The sequence below is a fragment of the Podarcis pityusensis genome (genome assembly GCF_964106645.2).
Source record: "Podarcis pityusensis genome assembly, chromosome: 9".
NCBI classification, from domain to species: domain Eukaryota; kingdom Metazoa; phylum Chordata; class Lepidosauria; order Squamata; family Lacertidae; genus Podarcis; species Podarcis pityusensis.
In genome coordinates, this window is record NC_138034.1 from 61378036 (window position 1) to 61388623 (window position 10588).

At 42.8% G+C, this 10588-nt stretch overlaps 1 long non-coding RNA gene across 1 annotated transcript; it reads right to left on the reverse strand.

Moving 5' to 3' along the window:
* Positions 1 to 7891: 7891 nt before the first annotated feature.
* Positions 7892 to 9667, reverse strand: LOC308485573. Its single transcript, XR_013990622.1, has 2 exons — positions 9589 to 9667; positions 7892 to 7977 (listed from the first exon to the last, which is right to left on the reverse strand). It is a non-coding gene; the product is annotated as an uncharacterized lncRNA (long non-coding RNA).
* Between the last annotated feature and the right edge of the window lie 921 nt (positions 9668 to 10588).

Genomic DNA, 10588 nt, shown 5'->3' on the forward strand with positions numbered 1-10588 from the left:
AGTTATTAAACAAAAAAATGGGGACGTGAAAATAAGCATTGCCACTTGTAAGCTGCACCAGCATATTAAATGTGTGTTCATTAACAAAAAAATAAATTAAAAAGCGTGAGTGTTTGTGTCCCTCGGGCAATGGTAAGCTGCATGGATTTGTGCTCCTAAATGCTCTCTTAACTTGGTAAACGTTTCTGTACATGATAGCCATCTTCAAATATCTAAAGGGCTGTCACATGGAAGATGGAAGAAGCTTGTTTTCTTCGGCTCCAGAGGGTAGAATCTGAATCAGTGGATTCCAGTTAAAAGAAAGGAGATTCCGACTAAACAGCAGGAGGAAGTTTCTGATGGTAAGACTGTTTCACAGTGGAACAGACTCCCTTGAAAGGTGGTGAACTCTCCTTCCTTGGAGGTCTTTAAGCAGTGGCCCTTTGTCAGGGATGCTTTAGTTGAAATCACTTCATTGCAGGACTCCTTCCCAGCTCTGTGATTCTGCCTTAAAACCAAGGTACATTTTTTTCGGTATTGCAGATGGGATCACCCAGAATTCCAGAGCAAGGAACATAAAAAGCACATTTGCAGGGCTCTAATTTATGTGCTCTTTTGTTTATTTACTTGCTTACGAGTCAAATTACAGCAGTACATGGGGAAAGGACCTAGGTGTTTCAGCTGATCACAAGCTGAACGTGAGCCAGCAGTGCAATGCAGGTGATGACTGCGGGGAGGCAGACAGGTTACACAGAGCAAAAGAAAATTTGGTTTTGGAAACCCGGTTTCCTTTCACTACATCCACCAGTAATGAGTCTGGCAGAAGTGACTTTTTCACTTGCAGAACGGTGATTTGAAAAACATTCATTTCCCTGGAACAAAAGGTTTTGCATTTCCTCATCGAGATGTTGCAAACATAGTTTCAGCTGCCATACCGCATTTCACTTGCTAAGTGTATATGCCCTATTTACATGATGGAATATTCTGCAGCGGGTAGATTTGGCTTCCAGTATGTAAGTATTATCAAGCAAAAACCACAACAGTTGTATGATAAAGAGGAGTTATGCCTTGTTTGTTGGCAAGAGAACACACCTTTCTGTGGGTTGGTTTCTTTCTTTTTAAAAAATGCTTCTGTAAGAGTTGTCATGCCAGCAGATCTACCTGCTAAAGCAGTGGTTCTCACCTCAGCAGGTGCACAAAAAAGTATAGGTAATTATACGTTTGAAACATAGCTTTTCAAGGCACCTCTTACACACAGCTCACTCCTCTGCTTCTTGAACAGTGTAATCTAGGTAACATAGGCTGGGCATCAGGATGCTGAGTCTCATAGCTGGATGCAAGGCTGATGCCTACATTCAGGGGGAAAACCCACACAGTACAACCATCCTTGGACTACCAAGTCAGAGTGCAGATATTTGAACACATCCCTGCATTGAAAGCTCTCTGCCCATGCTAGGGATCCAATTTGTGCTGCATTCCCTTAAGGGCAGTTGCTGGACTCTCTCCCTGCCCACTTCCTCTTCTCCTGTGGTCTGGGACACAAGTAGGTAACCTGTAGCCTTTGGGCTACATTTGACTCTTGTCCTAGTTTCAAAGCCCCTGGAATGCAAGTAGAACCCTCTGCACAGGGGACCCTGATTAGCTCCCGGATCATAGAATTGTGGAGTTGGAAAGGACCCAAAAGGCCATCCTATTTTGCCCCCTGCAATGCAGGAAGGCATTGCACTCTAATCAGGTGTGTAGGTAGGGGTGGTGGTGGGAGCGGTCCGCACCAGGTGCCATCTCTGAGGGGGGTGACAAAAAGGCACACCGCAAGGGGCTCGCCCGCCGCCCCTGGACATGAGCCACTGCTCTCGGTGCCCATGCAGCTACAGGTGAAACTCAAAAAATTTCGAGTACACCGTGATAATCACAATTATAAGAAATAAAGGGTTGACATATCTCACTTTGCATGTCATGAGTCTATCTCATATATTCGTTTCACCTTTTAAGTTGAATTACTGAAATAAATGAACTTTTCCGCGATATTCTAATTTTTCGAGTTTCACCTGTAACTCTGCCACTGACTAGTGAATATGAATAGGGCCCCTTCAGCACCCTTTCCCACTCAAGAGGGGGAAGGTCGAGGACAATACGCATAGGGAAGTTGAGGAGAGGTTATGCATGTGCACAGCTGCCTCCCATTCATTGATGCAACATTTGCAATGGTGATGTCCATTTGGATTGCTACTGCAGATTTTCACCGACTCTGGTTGTTGACATTGCACTGAGGAGAGGAAGGAGACGGAAAGTGAGGGCAGCAACAGTGTGCTAGGCTTTCAGAGCAAGCCCACCTCAGTCGGAGAGGATTTCCCCCTTCTCTTCCTTTTTTTCTGCTATGGGTTCACTCTGCTCTTTATTCCACACCTTCCAAATTCCAGATTAATGTGAAATTTATTCTAAACTTTGTTTTGGAATTGGATCCAGACCAGCTTTCAATTACTTCAGGGAATTTTCATCCTTTGGCCTCTGTACATTATTGATATACACATAGAATTCCTACCCACTGCCTTACAATTAAGTGGTACAGTGGTACCTCGGGTTAAGTACTTAATTCGTTCCGGAGGTCCGTTCTTAACCTGAAACTGTACTTAACCTGAAGCACCACTTTAGCTAATGGGGCCTCCTGCTGTCGCCGCGCTGCTGGAGCCCGATTTCTGTTCTTATCCTGAAGCAAAGTTCTTAACCTGAAGCACTATTTCCAGGTTAGCAGAGTGTGTAACCTGAAGCGTATGTAACCTGAGGTACCACTGTATAGAACTTTTATGAAAGAAAAAGAGAGACAAAAGACAGAGAAAATACAGCCAAGGGAAAACTTATTGTATGATTACATGTACAACTGGACCAAGAATTTTTTTCTGCAGTGTGCTCCTAATGTGCATATACACTCCTGTGCACTGGGGAAAAACCTACACTCAAAGAATCTTGGTGCAATTGTACCCAGAATTTGTGCTGTGCTTTATTAATGCGCATGCACACAGCCATAGTGTGTACATGTGCAAATTCATAGAAACTGAAAGAGCAAGCATTATGGCAAACTCTACATGCACAATGCTCCATATAAAATTAAGAATTTGTGGGACAATTTAGATGAGGAGAATTTGAGAAGCATTCCAGGCCTCAGTGTGGGGAGAAGTTTCTCTCAACACTTCCGGTGCATGCTGTTATATCCCTCCAGGAGTCCTTGCCAAGTTGCCACATTTCATTTATTTCTAAAATTTGACAGCAACCTTATTTTCAGGTGGAAATGCAATTAGCCTATTTTCGCTTTGCCTTAAATACTGCTTGAAATGAAATGGGTGAAAAGCCAGTATCTCCAGCCACTGTTCCTACATCCCATTTTGTTTGCTCCGGGAGAATTGGAAAGAACAATAGCAGACAAAATGCTAAACTGAATTTCGTTAACAGGAGCTTTTATGAATAAAAAGTCTTGAGATATTATTTTTTTTTAAGAAAAAAACTGCACGTGGGAACACAATGTAGAATCACATACAATAGAAAGTCATTTTCCTGTGAATAGTAGAAATCGCTCCATTTTCCTCTGTGCTGCCTTGCTGCAGACAGAAACATGATCTCATATCGGTTTCACCAACAGGCTTCGTTTTCCTCCCATGCAAAACCAAAAGTGTGTGTGTCTTGGGGGAGGGAAATTGCTAAACTTCCCAACAGGGCTCACACATGTGAAGATTTTTGAATTAGCTCTGATAACCTAGGTTGTGTTTGACTAAAACTGGAGGTTAGGCTCTACTGTCAGCCTCAGACTTACTTTTGCACCCTAAATGGTGTGAAAAGGGGAGGGAGCCGAATAGTGGCAGAAGTGCTAATGCATTTTGTTTGAAGTGTGGATATGAGAATGGAAATACGAGCTGGAGTGCAACGATGTAGAAAGGCATAAAAGCAAGCTTCTTGGCCTTATTTTCCTTTAGTGGAAAAATAATTATAACTCTCCCTAAAGATAACAACACTGGTTTTCGTTTTTTTCTGACACAGATAGTATTCTTACATATATTATGTGGGGTTGTTGTGTTGTGTGTGTATGAGAGAGAGAAAGGGAATTTAACTGGAGTTTGTAAAAACAAGCTCCACAAATAGACAGGAGGAGATATGTCATTTCATGATCCACACATGGCTTCTTGCCAGTAATGAGTGAGTGCAATTACCACCCATTTCTCCCCCACTTTAATTAGTGGGGGGGGGGACTTATCTGAAAGGACCATGTGGGTTCTTTTCATGGTGAAGAAGTTTCTGCCATCGATACTTCACAATGGGAAAAGATCCAAGTTGTTTAATGATAAAGCTGAATTGATCGTTTTAACAAGACATTCCAAAAATGATGGCTTCAAGTCAAGTTGCCTCTGGAGCTGGGCGTTGATGGAAATAAGGGAGGCTGTTGCACTCTCCTTCAGAGACATCTGCCACCACAGTGGCTGTGCTTGGAAACACATGCAAGGTTTGTTTATTATCGTGGGTTTTATTTAAATGGGCAGCCTGCCTTTCCCACACAATGGTGCCCAAGATGGCTAACAGCAAACAACCTTCAAACGCAGCATAAAACAATCTGATCAAATCCATAAACGGTATATAAAACAAGAGAAAGGCTTGTGGCAACTTAAAGACCAAGAAATTATTGTTGTGCACTACCCAAATCTCAGAGTGGTGTGAGATCCCAGGGGTTCCAGTGCTTACCCAGAGTTTGGTTTCCCTGCAATGAGGGGCAGCGAAGACTTTGGGATATATGGTTTTATTTCTACATCTTTACAACCTGAGCATAAGATGGGATGGGCTCATAGCATTAACACACCAACATCTTGTTTCTCCGTTAGTCGCAGCTTTGGTTCCAGCACAGAGCAAGCATGCCTCTGTGTCTCCATCTTCCAGCCTGGTCCCAGCTCAGCTCATCCACACTACTCTGGCTATTGTTCTCCTACCTAGCAGCTTGTACATCTCCTTCTGGTAACTCCTGCAGCCAAGCTGATGCCAAACGTAATGTGTTATGTACTGAAGTTCTCACCCTGGGCCAGCAGGGGGATACTGTAGATAATTTTCACTCAGGTCCACATATGCAAATAAGGGATTGAAAGTGACGTTCAGTGATTGGATAGTTACAGAAAGTTGTTACAGTTGCGTTGTAGTGAAGCGCTATATAAGCAGGCTGGCTGAACCCTTCAGTTCAGTTCTGTTCTGGCCTGTGAATAAACAAGAGCTGTTTGAAGAATTGCTGTGTTGTCTGATATGTTCACCCACAACTTAACATAATGCACTGCTTTTTTTGGACCACATCAGTGAGGCTGAGAGGGGGTCTTGTCGTATGGGCAGCCCAAGACATACTGCCCAGGCTTGCTTCCTGGGGAGGTCATTTTGGTACTTCTAACAGTGGTTTGACTTCACTCCTGGAGGTACACTCCATTGTCTCTAGAGACAGATGGATGCCAATCCTCAACATGTTTACTCTGGAGTAAATCCCACTGAGTATAATAAGATTTAGCCCCTAGAAAATGTGCTTACGACTGCGGCTTGAATATAATGAACAAAAATAATTGGATAAAAATGATCTCATTTTAGATATTTATTATGCATTAGCAAGCATCTCCCTCGCAAATCACCGTAGTGCAGTCATTATTTACAATGTGTATGTTCAGCTCTGAGGTGTAAAAATATTCCAGTATAATGTCTCCCCCGCACCTTTTTAACTCGGGAGTTTAAATTGTCAGCAATACAGAGGTGGTTCCTTGGTGCTTGCTGAGAAAACCTGTTAAACTTTCTTTTTAGCATGGCTCACTTCATCTCCCAGAGTAGAAGAAAGGAGTAGAATCTCAGCTTCCAAAGCCAATTCCCAGGCTTGTTTCTAAGATAAGAACCACAGTTGTCTTCTCTGCCTTCACGTTTGTGTAAAGATGAGACCCCCTACTAGGAAAAATACACTCACATAATCTTTAGCATGTTCACTCCTTAAAGAGAAAGATAATGAATCTTTTCACAGGCAGTTTCATTCTAATTACACATAAGATAAACTGGAAAGCATGTCTGTGGATGGGGAGGAAGAAGGGGCCTTAGTACAATTTCTCAGCTGTACCTTGAAAAGGTCTTTGCCGGGTCACCAGAAATAATTATTTTCAGGTAACCTGAAAGGATGGGGAAGGGCCTGTAGTTCAGCAGGAGAGCATCTGTTTCGTCTTCAGAAGGTCCCAGGTTCAGTTCTTGGAACTTCTAGGTAGGTCTGGGAGGGAATCCTTTCTGAAATCCTGGAGAGCTGATGCCAATCAGCTGTGGGCAGTACTTACCTAGATGGACCAATGATCGGAATTAGTATAAGGAAGCTTCTTTTGTTGTTTGTAAGATGTGATCACAAGGTGTTCATTTCCGAACATGCAAAGGAACTTGTAGAAATATGCAGGGTTGGATACCTACTTCCTTAACGACATCTTATCGACTGATAGCACTCCTAGTGTGACATGTGATTGGCTGAGTTTGAAGGGGACATTTTTCCTCATTGGTAGGGTTTTCAGCACAGGGATAGGAAGCCTGGTCAATTGGAATGTTTGCTTTTATCACTGTTTGTTGTTCGATGTGGGGTGTTGTTTTTTGCAATTTCATAAGCCACTTTGAATTCATTTAGAAAGGAAAGCAAAACAGGGCAGGGTTTTGAAATACAGTGGTACCTCAGGTTACATATGCTTCAGGTTACCTACACTTCAGGTTACAGACTCTGCTAACCTAGAAATAGTGCTTCAGGTTAAGAACTTTGCTTCAGGATGAGAACAGAAATCTTTCTCCAGCGGCGCGGTGGCAGCGGGAGGCCCCATTAGCTAAAGTGGTGCTTCAGGTTAAGAACAGTTTCAGGTTAAGAACAGACCTCCGGAACGAATTAAGTACCGGTACTTAACCCGAGGTACCACTGTAAATAAATAAATAAATGTAGGAACATATCCAACTGAACCGACAATCCATCGTTTGCCGTGCTGGACATCTTTATGATGTCAATCACCATTACAATGATTAATCTTAGGACGAGTTAAAAATATGTAAGGCAAAAAATAACTCCTAGACAGACAAGAGAGTATATAATCACATAAAAACGCTAGAGCCTTGTTGTTCTCTATACATCATTAAATCAAGCCATGTGTATAAAATGAATCATGAGGAGGAGAGACAGTGGCTTATTATTGCTACACAAAGAAAGTTAGAATTATGCTATTTTCTACCACTTGCTGGCAGTGTTTGTGACATGGGAATGGGCCAGGGAGATGGAACCTTGCACTTGTCACAATTCTTGATGGTTCTGGGCAGGGATGGGGGCGGAGCTCAATTCAGTTCTCATTTAAAGGCAAATCTATCTTAATTCTTCAAAGAATACATGGCCCAAAACACAGTCGTCCCTTCAAACATCACATCTTCAATTAAGCAGTGCAGTTCTCTAAGCCAAAATGCATAGACTAGGCAAAATGTGCCTAGAATGTATATTTAACAACCAGTCCTTCTTCCCAGGGACTTCTGGGTCTCCTAACCCCTTTCAGCACCCTTAAAGTATCCCAGGATACTTTGGAGGAAGTCATGACTGCTTCAAGTAGTATCCTCATGCTTTAAATGTATGGTGTGAGTGTGGCTTGCGTCTTAACACTTTACTATTGTGCTCAGTGCGCTGAAGGTTGCTCTCCTCATAACACTTCACTTGATTCCTACAACCGACTCTACACCAAGCACAATTCCTTAAATGCTGCTGCACACTACAGGCTCCACCTACCACTGAGGCATTGAAGTCAAATGAAGGGTGTGCCAAGTCTGTATTTTTCCTTCCCTCAACAACAATCGTGAATGTTTGCCCTCCCTTCAGCCGCTCATAAAATCCTATGTTTCGGAGCCCTGTATGCTCCACTGCTTGCTTGCCTCCTCTCCTCTTACGACTTGGGTTTCTCTCGTCTCTCTGCTTATCCGTTCTCTCCCCTTTCCAGCTCTCATTGTCTTCAAAACAAAACAGCAGCATTTAGCTCCTAGGACCAGAAACGCAATCTTCTCTTTTGCTTATGTGCGCACTCCTTGGCATCTTATAGTCTTGCACACATTACTGCTGTGCCACAGAAGAAATACGTCTCGCTAACATATTCAGGTGAAAACCTGAGCTGTAGATTTTAGCCAGGGGCCATCTGGGGGGGGGGGGGAATGCGGCTGAACATTGACTCCTAAAAACGGGGTCGTTTATAATTAAAATTAATGATTGAGCTTTAATTAAGGGTGGTATGGATAAGGGCACAATAGCATTCTGAATTTAAACAGGCAAAATAAACAGCGGATATTTCTTATGACGGCGCATAGCAATTTTTTCCGAAGCCCACTTATTTATGAGCTCATCTGCCACCCTTGTACGTGAATCCAGAATAAACTATTTTAAAGTGTCTGGTGATGAATGTTGCCCCTTGATTATGTTACACAAATGGGCAGTGTCCATATATGCACAAAACGAGACTGTAATAATCAGGGCTGTTTGGATGCAATAGCAGATTAATTCATAGGGGATACTTAAATTGTTATAGTTCATTTATAATTTAAACACTGCATCCAGGAGGCAAGTATATGCATTTTCCCTGGGATGTGATGGATCTGGTGCCGTGCATTCCTTAAGACGCAACTTATCTTCATTCATGGGCTGTATAAATGGGAAGGCGCTTGACTCAGCACCGCTCAGCTCTGTTTGTCTATTTCATCATATCTGCTCAAGAAGATACCGGGGGAGAACTACAGTCAGTTAATGAAAAACGGCAAATTGCAGACTATTCCTTTTCAGGAAATATAGCGGAAGCCCGGCTTAATATGCTCAGCTCAGAATTACAGTTGGGGTGGTGAAAGGGGCTGGACCCTAACTTCTCTACAGCCTGAAGCATTAAAAAAATCTGCATGGGCACAAATATTTGACAGCGTTATTTTATTTGCTTCCTTGAGGAAATCAGGCAAGAAAGGTCGGCAGGGAGGGAGGGGGAAGCACGGTACCCACCCGTGTCTAAATATCAAGGCCAAAAACTAACATGTAATTAAAGGGCCTGGTCTTATTTAACGGAGACTTTTAACCAGAAGAACCCCCCAACCTTCCTTTGTGTGCGCACAGCAAATATAAAAATACATTTAGAAATTGTTTACCCTGCAGTCCTACGGCCCTGGGGAGCCATAAGATGCCACAGATCTCCCAGGGGCCATTGGAAGCATCAGATCAGATTGCAGTAAATTAAATTAAATTTGGAGGCAGCATGCTTCTGAATACCAGTTGCTGGGAAATGCAGGTGAGGAGAGAGAGCTGTTGCCGCTAGGTCCTTATTGCGAGCCTCACGTTTGACTGATGTGAGAACAGGATGCCATACCCTCCGACGTTTCTCCAATGAAAATAGGGACGTCCTATTCCATAATAATAATAATAATAATAATAATAATAATAATAATAATTTTATTATTTATACCCCACTCATCTGGCTGGGTTGCCCCAGCCACTCTGGACGGCTTCCAATATATAATAATAATAATAATAATAATAATAATTAAAAAAACAACATTTTTTAAAAAAAGAACTTCCTTATGCAGTCGTACCTTAAAAGCCAAACAGAATCTGCTCCAGAAGTCCATTCAGCTTTCAAGGCATGCCTTCCAATTGGCTGCAGGAGCTTCCTGCAGCCAATCGGAAGCCACGGAAACCCCGCCAGACAGTCAGCTTCCAAAAATAGTTTGCAAATCAGAACGATAACTTCCGGGTTTGCGGCGTTCAGGAGCCAAAACATTCAACTGCTAAGGCATTCATCAACCAAGGTACAACTGTACAGAATGCCTTCAGATGCCTTCCAAAAGTGGTATAGTTTTGGGGGGTTTTTTTATATAATTTTTTTATTAGTTTTACATAAAGGTTATACACCTTCAACATAACATTTTCGCACATTAAAAAAAGAAAAGGGTTCTTTCGAACCTTGAGACCTCCTTCCTTCCCTCTGTGGGTTCCAATTCTAAATTTTATTCCTGCATCACCAAAGGTTGTATAGTTACTTATCTCCTTGGCACTGGGGTCGCATAACTCCAGTTACCGCCAACATTTCTCCAATGAAAATAGGGACATCCTAAGGACAAGTGGGACATTCCAGGATCAATTCAGAAACTGGGATGGCTACTGTAAATCCGGGACTGGCCCTGGAAAATAGGGACACTTTGTGGGTCTGAATCTGCAGGTTCCCTAACCTGATGTAAGATTCATGGCAGGAAAGCGGTGCCCAGGAAGTAACAGAGAGAGAGCGTGCACCTTACAATATCTTCCCTTCCTGCTCTTCATTTCTGCCTCTGTTACCTTTATGGCCTGACTCCATCACCCCTAAAATTGCCTGTGCCTTTTATCAGGGATGCCTTTCTGACTCAATGAGACCCATTGTCTCAAACAGCATTTGTTAATAAACTTAGCATGTTTACCGTGATCCATGAAACTAGCATGTTATTAGTACTGGTGGGCAGTGGTGTGCGGCCAGTAGACTAGGGGCAAAAGGCTAGTCCTCTAAATCAAGATTTTCAACCTGTGTGGCCCAGCACCCTTGGGTGCTGTAATGATTGG